The sequence below is a fragment of the Aphis gossypii genome, chromosome X (genome assembly GCF_020184175.1).
Source record: "Aphis gossypii isolate Hap1 chromosome X, ASM2018417v2, whole genome shotgun sequence".
Taxonomy (NCBI): domain Eukaryota; kingdom Metazoa; phylum Arthropoda; class Insecta; order Hemiptera; family Aphididae; genus Aphis; species Aphis gossypii.
Window position 1 is genome coordinate 14,810,201 of NC_065533.1, and position 11,212 is coordinate 14,821,412.

The window sequence follows — 11,212 nt, forward strand, 5'->3', positions numbered from 1 at the left end:
TCACTTTAGGAAGTGACCCGGCTCTCCCATTGCGAGTGCTGGTGAGCGTTCCACGACACTCCGCGGCAGACGATTCGGAATCCTGTAATTCATCCTCTTCTTTGGAATCCGATCAAATGTCCAAGAAACTTACAATTATAAAAATCTGTTTATGGAACGCGTCTTTGGGCTGGCAATCCATCGACCAAAAGATGGTATATTCACCCAAGTGATTGGGTTAAAATAACATTTGAAGCCGACCGAATAGCCAATGAAAAAAATTTGACGTGCCATTTCCTGTAAGTATTTTATTGTTCTTTTTTTCAAAGAGATGTTTTTTATGGGTTGTTGTAATTGCATGTTTTATAGGTTAATTTTTTTATATTTTAGCGTTGTTTTCTTAAGGGATGTTTTTTGGTGGTTGTTTTCTGGGTTAATTTATTGATTGTTTTTTTAACGGCCGTTAATGGACGTTTTTTTTAATACCATTTTTAAGGCATAGTTTCTGGTTTTTTTTTTTTGAAATTTACGTTTCATTATTATTTTTGTAATTTAGGTTTTACGTTGCCTCGCATGGCCTTCAGATGCCACCCGATCAGCTTAACTCTTATATCGGCCGCTTCTTCGACCCGTACCATAAGACGATTGTGATTGTGCAAGTGCACGTAGCAGCCACCATTGCACTTAAATCGTCGGTGCGGGCGGCGTTTGCATCCCGTAAGGAGGCATTAGCTGTCAGGACCAAGGTAAGGTTTTACCCGGGTTTTGATATCTACGACTACGGCCACTTTAAGGCCGACGGCGTCAAGCCAGTCTACCAGGTAATTTTTTTTTCGAAATACATAAATAGTTTCCTTTGTGTAATATTAATTTTGTTGGTTGTTGTGGTATAGAATCTGTTGCCGAAGTGCCTATACTTACAATTGTACAATCCGGCCGTGCACATGCTCCGCCGGGCGTTGTCCACCACCTCGGTCTTCACGTGGTTGATGCTGGGCGGGCCCTCGTCGGGCCTTAGTGATATGTCTCAGATCAGGGATCTCGAGAAAGTAGGCACACAGTTTATCTGCTGTATGCTAGACTTTCTTGAAGACGCCGTCCTAGGGCCCGACATCCGCGTGGAGGCCGTTGTTAGTGGGAAATCAGCATCGGACGTGCTCGGCCTAGTTAGCGATTACGGGACCAGATTGATAGATTTTTGTCTATCATCTGGCCTGTTGGTCAGATCATCAAAGAACTGGCCGTTCTACATACATGGTCGAATGCACTCGGCGTTGGAGAAAATGCGTCACGTAGTCCGTGTTTGCGATACCACACATTTCAATCGCGATGTAAGTATTTTTTCCTAGCACATTTATGTTTTTAGTATTTTTGAATTGAACATTATGTTTGATAATCTTACTTTTAGCTCCTCGCCGAAGTTTATGACTTGGAAATATTGATGCGGTACTTCGCCTTTGAGGAAACCCGTCACCTTGACGGGAATAAGTTGAAGGCATTATTTCCCTCCCGTCAAGTTAGGATCGGAGGTCGGAAGTAGCGGCGCGACGATGGCGGATTCTGCATATATAATGCGTCCGCCATCGGAGAATTCAGTGCTTTGTTGCCAAGTTTTTTATTCAGTAGTGTTCCTGTGGGCAGCTTCGTCCGAGAAATCATCTGCCATGTATTTAATTACGTGACAGTTGATTTACTTTCGTGCAGCCCCGACGCCGTATGTTTTTTGTTTGTTTATTCTCGTTTTCAAATTTTCATTGCTGTGTTTATTATGCAGGCAGCACAAGAATGGTTGAACATAGTATCCAGAATTGTCAGTTTTGAGTCGGGAATGGGTAGCTCCGTCACCGCAGGACTAGCGTTTAAGCTTAAACGCTTAACACGCGAGTACGGCGCCCATTCCCAAGGCTCAATTGGCCGATTGTCAGTGGCTGGGACTGTGCATCCAATCGATGTCTACAGGGCATTTGTTGAATGCCACAGTTACAAGCTGGGTATCCTAATTGCTTGTTGAAACGCCGGTTTGATTACGATGCGGTAAAAGTAGTCTTAAAGCAATTAATCACCGACGAAATTGAAGTCGTACCACAAAGTTTTGTAATCAAATGATCTCATCGATCCATGTATGATAACTGTCATGAATGTATTTCTGTTATAAATGTAGTATTAATTTGGATTTTTTTTATAGGTGTGATTGGACATTCGTGGGCCACGTGGAAGCGGGTAATTCTAGAGTCATTCAATTTCGGGCCGAAATGTCCGAAGCCAATATTTTCCATTCTTTGGAGAGGCCCGAATTGGAATGAACCTAGCCCCTGGAACAGCCCCTTTTTTGTAGCCGTTGTTCGGTTCGTGGATTAGGCCCATAGGGGATACCACGTTAAAAAAACTATCGACGTGGGAATGTCAGTGGATTAGGCCTCTTGGGGAAACCACTTTAAAAAAACGCGCTGTAGCTGATACCCCGGGTGGTAGTGTGGAAATTCAGCTAGTACATGGGCATTGCAGCTGACACTGACAAGACTTAGACTAGACTAGACTTCCAGGGCGGAACACTGCGGTCGGTTAGGTTAGGTACAAGTCCTTTTTTTATTAATCAGGGCAGGCCGGGACAATCTCCCCGATTCGCCGCCTTACAAACGTTTTACAGATAATTTTTACCTAAAGATATAGATAAAAAATAAAATAATGAATATGCGATAGGTCTATTGATTTTGCACTCCGCTCCTAGGTTAGGTTAGCCTATACGATAGCCTCCTGAGCCTCTGCGTCCCGACCTGCGTTCAATTGGTGGGCTTCGCTGACGACTTGGCGGTCGTAGGAAGGGCGGCGACACCGTAACAACTAGAGGAGCGCATGAAATGATGTTGAGCCACGGGCTATAACTTGCGCATCACAAGAGCGAAGCGGTGATGATGACAAAAAGACTGGCGTACACTTGTCCCCGCCTGAGGATAGGCGGTCACACCATCTCAATTAAGGACGACGTCAGATACCTCGGGGTCAAACTGGACACCAGACTGACCTTTGCGGCACACGTCCGTGCCGTCGCAAAAAAGGCCATCACGTCGGCAACAGCTTTGATCAGGCTAATGTCCAACCTCGAGGGACCGGGACAATAGAAGCGAAGACCGCTGTCCTCTGTGGTCGAAAGCCAACTACTATACGCAGCCCCCGTCTGGTTAAAGTTAAATTTTAATTTTAAGTTAATTTAAGTGATGTTCAGTCAAAAATGTGTATATTAATTGAAATGAAAAAAAAAATATATATAAAAATGTATATAGTATAAAAATATATCGAAATATTTGAAGATCAAATTAAAAAATTCATCAGTAGAAGGTATTGACCGATGTTCATATTTTAAACATAAATGTATTAAATAATGTGGACATCGAGTTCAAAAAATTTATCGAAAAACTGGAAAAATAGTGAATGCATCCGTATGTGTTTGATGGTGTCAGCTCCATATAAGTTATAAAAGCAATAAGTAATAATATAAAATAATTATGCAATATTTACTAAAAAAAATATCAAGGTGTTCAGCATACCAGCGTTTGATAAAAATTGGCTTGACCACCAATCCATCATCATGCGTAACATTCTTCCAGGAAGATATTTCAAACACTCTGTTGGTTTTGGCTTATCTTTAGTTGTACTTTGAATATACCATTTCGTTATACAATACTGTATGTAATCTGAAAATGTATAATAATTATTTAAATGTATTAACACGTTCACGGCCACGTGTCACATATATGTGACATGTGTGTCTGTTCTGAGAGACCGGTGTCACATATGTGTGACACGGTCAATATGATGTTTAAAAGGGAGTTATTTACTCCGGTTTATCCTAACAAATATTATTTTGTCGTGGTTTAATTATACATTATCTGAGGAATTGATTAATATAGTTGGTTTAAAATTGGCCGATAGATGGAGTTGTTGTTCCTTTTTTGTTATTGTACGATATATATGCACTATCTCACATGTTCGAATCGTAATCAATCGTTATCAAACGAAATTAATTATTATTAATTATTTTCACATAAAATGTAAATTTACATAGTAAAATAAATTCATAATTTTAAAAATTATATGTAAACTATGGATCCTGCCGCTATCAATGAATTATATACGCCAGTTCAGACGATGAAATTTTAAACGAGTATGACGATAGTTCTGATGAAAATTTCCCTGGTGATAACGAGGAGTCGGAAATAAGTGATGATTCAAATGTTTCTAGTGATAGCGAAGATAATCTTATAAGTTATGATTGGGAAACCAATAGAAATGAAGAACCTCAGTTTATTCCGTTTGTAGTTGATTTGATGTAGTTGAATTCAAAAAGTTTTTAGGTTTTACTATTTTGATGGGTTATTTAAAATTTCCGACCGTTCGCACTTATTGGTCACAGAATGAAATTGATTACAATTATAAAAATCTGTTTATGGAACGCGTCTTTGGTCCGGCAGTGTTGCGATTGCCGAAGAAGACAATGAGTAGAATGAAAGGGGCTGGCAATCCATCGACCAAAAGATGGTATATTCACCCAAGTGATTGGGTTAAAATAACATTTGAAGCCGACCGAATAGCCAATGAAAAAAATTTGACGTGCCATTTCCTGTAAGTATTTTTTTGTTCCATAAGACGATTGTGATTGTGCAAGTGCACGTAGCAGCCACCATTGCACTTAAATCGTCGGTGCGGGCGGCGTTTGCATCCCGTAAGGAGGCATTAGCTGTCAGGACCAAGGTAAGGTTTTACCCGGGTTTTGATATCTACGACTACGGCCACTTTAAGGCCGACGGCGTCAAGCCAGTCTACCAGATAATTTTTTTTTCGAAATACATAAATAGTTTCCTTTGTGTAATATTAATTTTGTTGGTTGTTGTGGTATAGAATCTGTTGCCTATACCTACAATTGTACAATCCAGCCGTGCACATGCTCCGCCGGGCGTTGTCCACCACCTCGGTCTTCACGTGGTTGATGCTGGGCGGGCCCTCGTCGGGCCTTAGTGATATGTCTCAGATCAGGGATCTCGAGAAAGTAGGCACACTTTATCTGCTGTATGCTAGACTTTCTTGAAGACGCCGTCCTAGGCCCGACATCCGCGTGGAGGCCGTTGTTAGTGGGAAATCAGCATCGGACGTGCTCGGCCTAGTTAGCGATTACGGGACCAGATTGATAGATTTTTGTCTATCATCTGGCCTGTTGGTCAGATCATCAAAGAACTGGCCGTTCTACATACATGGTCGAATGCACTCGGCGTTGGAGAAAATGCGTCACGTAGTCCGTGTTTGCGATACCACACATTTCAATCGCGATGTAAGTATTTTTTCCTAGCACATTTATGTTTTTAGTATTTTTGAATTGAACATTATGTTTGATAATCTTACTTTTAGCTCCTCGCCGAAGTTTATGACTTGGAAATATTGATGCGGTACTTCGCCTTTGAGGAAACCCGTCACCTTGACGGGAATAAGTTGACGGCATTATTTCCCTCCCGTCAAGTTAGGATCGGAGGTCGGAAGTAGCGGCGCGACGATGGCGGATTCTGCATATATAATGCGTCCGCCATCGGAGAATTCAGTGCTTTGTTGCCAAGATTTTTATTCAGTAGTGTTCCTGTGGGCAGCTTCGTCCGAGAAATCATCTGCCATGTATTTAATTACGTGACAGTTGATTTACTTTCGTGCAGCCCCGACGCCGTATGTTTTTTGTTTGTTTATTCTCGTTTTCAAATTTTCATTGCTGTGTTTATTATGCAGGCAGCACAAGAATGGTTGAACATAGTATCCAGAATTGTCAGTTTTGAGTCGGGAATGGGTAGCTCCGTCACCGCAGGACTAGCGTTTAAGCTTAAACGCTTAACACGCGAGTACGGCGCCCATTCCCAAGGCTCAATTGGCCGATTGTCAGTGGCTGGGACTGTGCATCCAATCGATGTCTACAGGGCATTTGTTGAATGCCACAGTTACAAGCTGGGTATCCTTAATTGCTTGTTGAAACGCCGGTTTGATTACGATGCGGTAAAAGTAGTCTTAAAGCAATTAATCACCGACGAAATTGAAGTCGTACCACAAAGTTTTGTAATCAAATGATCTCATCGATCCATGTATGATAACTGTCATGAATGTATTTCTGTTATAAATGTAGTATTAATTTGGATTTTTTTTATAGGTGTGATTGGACATTCGTGGGCCACGTGGAAGCGGGTAATTCTAGAGTCATTCAATTTCGGGCCGAAATGTCCGAAGCCAATATTTTCCATTCTTTGGAGAGGCCCGAATTGGAATGAACCTAGCCCCTGGAACAGCCCCTTTTTTGTAGCCGTTGTTCGGTTCGTGGATTAGGCCCATAGGGGATACCACGTTAAAAAAACTATCGACGTGGGAATGTCAGTGGATTAGGCCTCTTGGGGAAACCACTTTAAAAAAAACGCGCTGTAGCTGATACCCCGTGGGTAGTGTGGAAATTCAGCTAGTACATGGGCATTGCAGCTGACACTGACAAGACTTAGACTAGACTAGACTTCCAGGGCGGAACACTGCGGTCGGTTAGGTTAGGTACAAGTCCTTTTTTTATTAATCAGGGCAGGCCGGGACAATCTCCCCGATTCGCCGCCTTACAAACGTTTTACAGATAATTTTTACCTAAAGATATAGATAAAAAATAAAATAATGAATATGCGATAGGTCTATTGATTTTGCACTCCGCTCCTAGGTTAGGTTAGCCTATACGATAGCCTCCTGAGCCTCTGCGTCCCGACCTGCGTTCAATTGGTGGGCTTCGCTGACGACTTGGCGGTCGTAGGAAGGGCGGCGACACCGTAACAACTAGAGGAGCGCATGAAATGATGTTGAGCCACGGGCTATAACTTGCGCATCACAAGAGCGAAGCGGTGATGATGACAAAAAGACTGGCGTACACTTGTCCCCGCCTGAGGATAGGCGGTCACACCATCTCAATTAAGGACGACGTCAGATACCTCGGGGTCAAACTGGACACCAGACTGACCTTTGCGGCACACGTCCGTGCCGTCGCAAAAAAGGCCATCACGTCGGCAACAGCTTTGATCAGGCTAATGTCCAACCTCGAGGGACCGGGACAATAGAAGCGAAGACCGCTGTCCTCTGTGGTCGAAAGCCAACTACTATACGCAGCCCCCGTCTGGTTAAAGTTAAATTTTAATTTTAAGTTAATTTAAGTGATGTTCAGTCAAAAATGTGTATATTAATTGAAATGAAAAAAAAATATATATAAAAATGTATATAGATAAAAATATATCGAAAATTTGAAGATCAAATTAAAAAATTCATCAGTAGAAGGTATTGACCGATGTTCATATTTTAAACATAAATGTATTAAATAATGTGGACTCGAGTTCAAAAAATTTATCGAAAAACTGGAAAAATAGTGAATGCATCCGTATGTGTTTGATGGTGTCAGCTCCATATAAGTTATAAAAGCAATAAGTAATAATATAAAATAATTATGCAATATTTACTAAAAAAATATCAAGGTGTTCAGCATACCAGCGTTTGATAAAAATTGGCTTGACCACCAATCCATCATCATGCGTAACATTCTTCCAGGAAGATATTTCAAACACTCTGTTGGTTTTGGCTTATCTTTAGTTGTACTTTGAATATACCATTTCGTTATACAATACTGTATGTAATCTGAAAATGTATAATAATTATTTAAATGTATTAACACGTTCACGGCCACGTGTCACATATATGTGACATGTGTGTCTGTTCTGAGAGACCGGTGTCACATATGTGTGACACGGTCAATATGATGTTTAAAAGGGAGTTATTTACTCCGGTTTATCCTAACAAATATTATTTTGTCGTGGTTTAATTATACATTATCTGAGGAATTGATTAATATAGTTGGTTTAAAATTGGCCGATAGATGGAGTTGTTGTTCCTTTTTTGTTATTGTACGATATATATGCACTATCTCACATGTTCGAATCGTAATCAATCGTTATCAAACGAAATTAATTATTATTAATTATTTTCACATAAAATGTAAATTTACATAGTAAAATAAATTCATAATTTTAAAAATTATATGTAAACTATGGATCCTGCCGCTATCAATGAATTATTATACGCCAGTTCAGACGATGAAATTTTAAACGAGTATGACGATAGTTCTGATGAAAATTTCCCTGGTGATAACGAGGAGTCGGAAATAAGTGATGATTCAAATGTTTCTAGTGATAGCGAAGATAATCTTATAAGTTATGATTGGGAAACCAATAGAAATGAAGAACCTCAGTTTATTCCGTTTGTAGTTGATTTGATGTAGTTGAATTCAAAAAGTTTTTAGGTTTTACTATTTTGATGGGTTATTTAAAATTTCCGACCGTTCGCACTTATTGGTCACAGAATGAAATTGATTACAATTATAAAAAGCTGTTTATGGAACGCGTCTTTGGTCCGGCAGTGTTGCGATTGCCGAAGAAGACAATGAGTAGAATGAAAGGGGCTGGCAATCCATCGACCAAAAGATGGTATATTCACCCAAGTGATTGGGTTAAAATAACATTTGAAGCCGACCGAATAGCCAATGAAAAAAATTTGACGTGCCATTTCCTGTAAGTATTTTTTTGTTCCATAAGACGATTGTGATTGTGCAAGTGCACGTAGCAGCCACCATTGCACTTAAATCGTCGGTGCGGGCGGCGTTTGCATCCCGTAAGGAGGCATTAGCTGTCAGGACCAAGGTAAGGTTTTACCCGGGTTTTGATATCTACGACTACGGCCACTTTAAGGCCGACGGCGTCAAGCCAGTCTACCAGATAATTTTTTTTTCGAAATACATAAATAGTTTCCTTTGTGTAATATTAATTTTGTTGGTTGTTGTGGTATAGAATCTGTTGCCTATACCTACAATTGTACAATCCAGCCGTGCACATGCTCCGCCGGGCGTTGTCCACCACCTCGGTCTTCACGTGGTTGATGCTGGGCGGGCCCTCGTCGGGCCTTAGTGATATGTCTCAGATCAGGGATCTCGAGAAAGTAGGCACACAGTTTATCTGCTGTATGCTAGACTTTCTTGAAGACGCCGTCCTAGGGCCCGACATCCGCGTGGAGGCCGTTGTTAGTGGGAAATCAGCATCGGACGTGCTCGGCCTAGTTAGCGATTCCAGATTGATAGATTTTTGTCTATCATCTGGCCTGTTGGTCAGATCATCAAAGAACTGGCCGTTCTACATACATGGTCGAATGCACTCGGCGTTGGAGAAAATGCGTCACGTAGTCCGTGTTTGCGATACCACACATTTCAATCGCGATGTAAGTATTTTTTCCTAGCACATTTATGTTTTTAGTATTTTTGAATTGAACATTATGTTTGATAATCTTACTTTTAGCTCCTCGCCGAAGTTTATGACTTGGAAATATTGATGCGGTACTTCGCCTTGAGGAAACCCGTCACCTTGACGGGAATAAGTTGAAGGCATTATTTCCCTCCCGTCAAGTTAGGATCGGAGGTCGGAGTAGCGGCGCGACGATGGCGGATTCTGCATATATAATGCGTCCGCCATCGGAGAATTCAGTGCTTTGTTGCCAAGATTTTTATTCAGTAGTGTTCCTGTGGGCAGCTTCGTCCGAGAAATCATCTGCCATGTATTTAATTACGTGACAGTTGATTTACTTTCGTGCAGCCCCGACGCCGTATGTTTTTGTTTGTTTATTCTCGTTTTCAAATTTTCATTGCTGTGTTTATTATGCAGGCAGCACAAGAATGGTTGAACATAGTATCCAGAATTGTCAGTTTTGAGTCGGGAATGGGTAGCTCCGTCACCGCAGGACTAGCGTTTAAGCTTAAACGCTTAACACGCGAGTACGGCGCCCATTCCCAAGGCTCAATTGGCCGATTGTCAGTGGCTGGGACTGTGCATCCAATCGATGTCTACAGGGCATTTGTTGAATGCCACAGTTACAAGCTGGGTATCCTTAATTGCTTGTTGAAACGCCGGTTTGATTACGATGCGGTAAAAGTAGTCTTAAAGCAATTAATCACCGTCGAAGTTGAATTGTTGTATAGGTAAATCTTAAAGCAAATTCCATCATATCTAAAGATTTAACACCAAGATCAAATCTATCTACCTGGTATAATACTGATGTAGTTGAATTCCAAAAGTTTGTAGGTTTGACTATTTTGATGGGTTATTTAAAATTTCCTACCGTTCGCACTTATTGGTCACAGAATGAAATTGATTATCAGCCTATTTTTGGTAAAACAATGAGTAGACACCGGTACGAAACTATTTTACGCTGTTTGTGTTTTTACCAACCAAATTTTGTTGACCATTCAGACCAGTTACATAAAATAAATAATGTTACAAATCAAATAATTAACAATATTCGTACCAAATACTATCCGAACGAAAATTTATCCTTAGACGAATCTTTGTTGTTATGGAGGGGCAGGATAAGTTTTCGTCAATATATACCAAGCAAAACTCATAAATATGGTATAAAACTTTACGAACTGTGTACAAAAGATGGGTTTATATTGGATATTTTGATATATAAAGGCAAAGGTACAGTTGAAGACAGTAGAGGTGTAACATTTGGAATTGTTGCTAAGCTTATGGAGCCATACTTAGGAAAAGGTCATACAGTATATATGGACAACTTTTACAATAGTGTACCTTTAGCTCAATTTTTATTTGAAAATCAAACTATGGTTGTTGGTACATTGAGAAAAAACAGAAAAGATAATCCCAAAGATACTTTGAATGCTAAATTGGGCAAAGGTGAAGTAGCTCATGTCCAGAAAGGCAATATACACGTAATTAAGTATAATGATAAAATATATGTGTGCATGATTTCCACCAAACAGAAACTGGATTTTGTAGAAGTCACCGACAGATTTGGACGGAAAAAATGAAACTTAATATTATTGTTGATTACAATAATATGTCTGGTATTGACAAGGCTGATCAAATGATCAGCTACTATCCTACACCTAGAAAGTGTTTACGATGGTATATAAAAGTTTTTTTCACCTCATGGATATGTGCTTATGGAATGGAAATCTATTGTATAATAAGCACGTTAAAAATATGGCTCACTTAGAATTCAGAAAATGTGTTGCAAGTTGTCTTATTGGTATTTCATACAATCAACGTGTAGTTCATAATAGACCATCACAAAAAACGCAAAATCTTATGAAAGTAAATATTAGAAAAAGATGTAGAGTTAGTCATCA